Source organism: Triticum aestivum, chromosome 2D (genome assembly GCF_018294505.1).
Source record: "Triticum aestivum cultivar Chinese Spring chromosome 2D, IWGSC CS RefSeq v2.1, whole genome shotgun sequence".
Taxonomy (NCBI): domain Eukaryota; kingdom Viridiplantae; phylum Streptophyta; class Magnoliopsida; order Poales; family Poaceae; genus Triticum; species Triticum aestivum.
In genome coordinates this window covers 522,792,991-522,796,716 of record NC_057799.1, presented here as the reverse complement: position 1 = coordinate 522,796,716, position 3,726 = coordinate 522,792,991, and positions in this window count along the sequence as shown.

The window sequence follows — 3,726 nt, the reverse complement described above, 5'->3', positions numbered from 1 at the left end:
TCGGGGTGGAACATCATCATAATCTTGTTCTCCTTCTTGGCCTTCTTCATTGTTGTCGTTGTCGTTCTCTTGTCGTGGTGGAGAAGGAGGTTGTTGATGTTCATCTTGGTGTGCTTCCTCGTTTTCTTCATCTTGGTGTGTCCCACTTGTGGATGCTTCCGTATCTTCTCTCGGTTCACCTTGTCGTGAGGTGGAAGCTTCCACTTGGACGGACGAGGTAGTCTCCTTCACCTCCATTGGACGAATCTTGCCAATAGACAAGTCCTGGATTGCTTCCGAAGGGTCTTTGTCTCCTACATCAATTGGCAATTGCTCTACTTGCGAGCCGTTAGATTCATCAAACTTCACATCTACCGTCTCTTCAACCTTTCGGGTGAAATTGTTGTAGACACGGTAAGTGTGAGAGTTTGAGCCATAACCAAGTAGGAAACCTTCATGAGATTTAGGAGCAAATTTAGAACGACGATGCTTATCAAGAATGTAGCACTTTGAGCCGAATACTCGAAAGTATCCAACTTGGGGTTTGTTACCGGTGAGGAGCTCGTATGCCGTCTTGCCGAGTAGCTTGTGAAGATACAAGTGATTTGTTGCATGACAAGCTGTCTTAACCGCTTCTGCCCAAAAGTGTTTTGGAGTCTTGTACTCATCAATCATCGTTCTTGCCATCTCAATAAGAGTTCGGTTCTTCCTCTCAACAACTCCATTTTGTTGAGGCGTGTACGTAGCCGAGAACTCGTGTGAAATCCCTTCTTCGTCAAGAAAGGTATCCACATTTGCGTTCTTGAACTCCAATCCGTTGTCGCTCCGAACCTTCTTGATCTTCACTTCAAATTGATTTTGGGCCTTCCTAGCGAAGTTTTTGAAGATCTTTTGGACCTGCGATTTGTCATCAAGAAAGAACACCCACGTAAATCTTGAAAAATCATCAACTATGACTAGACCAAATGAGTTACCACCGAGACTCATGTAGGCATTGGGACCAAAGAGATCCATGTGAAGTAGTTCGAGTGGTCTTCTTGTGGTCATGATGTTCTTCACGGGGTGACTCCCTCCAACTTGTTTTCCTGCTTGACAAGCACTACAAAGTCTATCCTTGTCAAATATGACATATTTTACTCCAAGGATATGATCACCTTTAATAAGCTTATCAAGATTTTGCATGCCCACATGACCTAGCCTTCTATGCCACAACCAGCCTTTAGATGATTTAGCAATTAAGAAAGTTCTAGGTTGAGCCTTTTTAGTGAAATCAACAATGTAAAGATCACCTCTACGTATACCGGTAAAGACCATTTTATGATTGTCTCTATGAAACACTTGGCAATCTACTTCAGTAAATAGGACATTGAAACCGAAATCAGCAAGTCTAGATACTGAAAGTAAATTGTACCCAAGAGATTCAATGAGCATGACATTTTGTATGGAGCTATCATGTGAGATGGCCACCTTACCGAGGCCAACCACCTTACCCTTTGAGTTATCACCAAAGGTGACATACTTTCGAGGGCCGTCGTTTTCAGCAAGCTCACGAAACATATCTTTGTCTCCGGTCATATGATCAGTACATCCACTATCAAGGACCCATTCCTTTCCTCCAGCCATGTAGCCGCGAAGATTGGCCATAAGACCAAAGTGTCTCATTGCATCATCAAGATCATAGTCACTATCATCATCCTCATCATAGTATCCATGTTCAACATCATCTTGTGATTGATAAACTCCTAGAGAGGGTAATTCATTAGATAAATGATCATTAGACCGATTTTGTTAGGGTTAGGGCATAACGTAATCTCGGTGAGACCGATTAAACAAACTCGGTGAGACCGATTTTGGTAATAGACAAACAGAGAGTTGGTCAGGCAAACTCGGTGGGACCGTTTCGCTCATCTCGGTTGGACTGAAACGTTACGAAGGGGTGAAAGAGAGTTTGCATTGCAATCTCGGTGTGACCGATTGCAAATTTCGGTGAGACCGAAATTATTGCAATAGGCAACAGAGCGTTTGCAATCCCATCTCGGTGAGACCGAGATCCCTATCGGTGAGACCGGAAATACTAGGGTTTGACAGTGGCTATGTCAACTGAACTCGGTGGCGCCGGATAGAAAGATTCGGTGGGGCCGAGTTTGACTTTTGGTTTGGGACATATGTGGATATGAGAAAGTGGTTGAGGGCTTTGGAGCATATCACTAAGCACTTTGAGCAAGCAAGCCATTAAGCAACACCTCATCCCCTCTTAATAGTATTGGCTTTCCTATGGACTCAATGTGATCTTGGATCACTAAAATAGAAAATGTAGAGTCCTGAGCTTTGATCTTGAGCCAATCCTTTGTCCTCGGCAACTTGAAGAGGTTCCACATCCTCTAGTCCATGCCACTCCATTGTTGAACTTATCTGAGACATACTAGGTAGAAGCATTAGTCCAACAAGAGATATGTTGACATTAATTACCAAAATCACCCAGGGAGCACTTGTGCTTTCAGAGAGGCCACTGCTAGCATGTCATCCCTGACTTGGAATTCTATGCACTTATGATTGGAACTATTAGCAAGCATCCGCAACTACTAACGTTCATTAAGGTAAAACCCAACCATAGCATTAAGATATATTGGTCCCCCTTCAATCCCGTATGCATCAATTTCTATGCTAGGTTGAAGCTTCTGTCACTCTTGCCCTCCAATACATAGTCCTATCAACATAAAACTACCCCTATGGTGTGATCCACGCGCGCGCTCATATGATGGGCACCAAAGGACAGCAACATAACCACAAGCAAATTAAACCAATCATAGCAATTCACCAATTACCGATAGGACAACGAAAATCTACTCAGACATCATAGGATGGCAACATATCATTGGATAATAATATGAAGCATAAAGAACCATGTTCAAGTAGAGGTACAGCGGGTTGCGGGAGAGTGGACCGCTGTAGATAGATGGGGGAAGGTGATGAAGATGTTGGTCAAGATAATGGAGGTGTTGGTGTAGATCGCCATAGCACGATGATGGCCCCGGCGGTGTTCCGGTGCCACCGGGAGAGAGGGGGAGAGAGCCCCCTTCTTCTTCTCTTCTTCTTCTTCTTCTTCTTCTTCTTCTTCTTCTTCTTCTTCTTATTCTTCTTCTTCCTTGACCTTCTCCCTAGATGGGAGAAGGGTTTCCCCTCTAGTCCTTGGCTTCCATTGCATGGGAGGGGTGAGAGCCCCTCCAAGATTGGACCTGTCTCTCTGTCTCTCTCTGTTTCTGCGTTCCAGATTCTGGCCTTTCACCGTTTCTTATATTCCCGGAGATCCGTAACTCCAATTGGGCTGAAATTTGGACATGATTTTTATCCGGATATTGGTTTTCTTGCGGAGAAAGAAGGGCACCAACCGCCTTACTGTTGGAAATATGCCCTAGAGGCAATAATAAAATGGTTAATATTATATTTCCTTGTTCATGATAATTGTCTATTATTCATGCTTTAATTGTGTTATCCGAAAATCGTAATACATGTGTGAACACATAGACCATAACATGTCCCTAGTGAGCCTCTAGTTGACTAGCTCGTTGATGAATAGATGGTTACGGTTTCCTGACCATGGACATTGGATGTCATTGATAACGGGATCACATCATTAGGAGAATGATGTGATGGACAAGACCCAATCCTAAGCATAGCACTAGATCGTGTAGTTCGTTTGCTAAAGCGTTTCTAATGTCAAGTATCATTTCCTTAGACCATGAGATC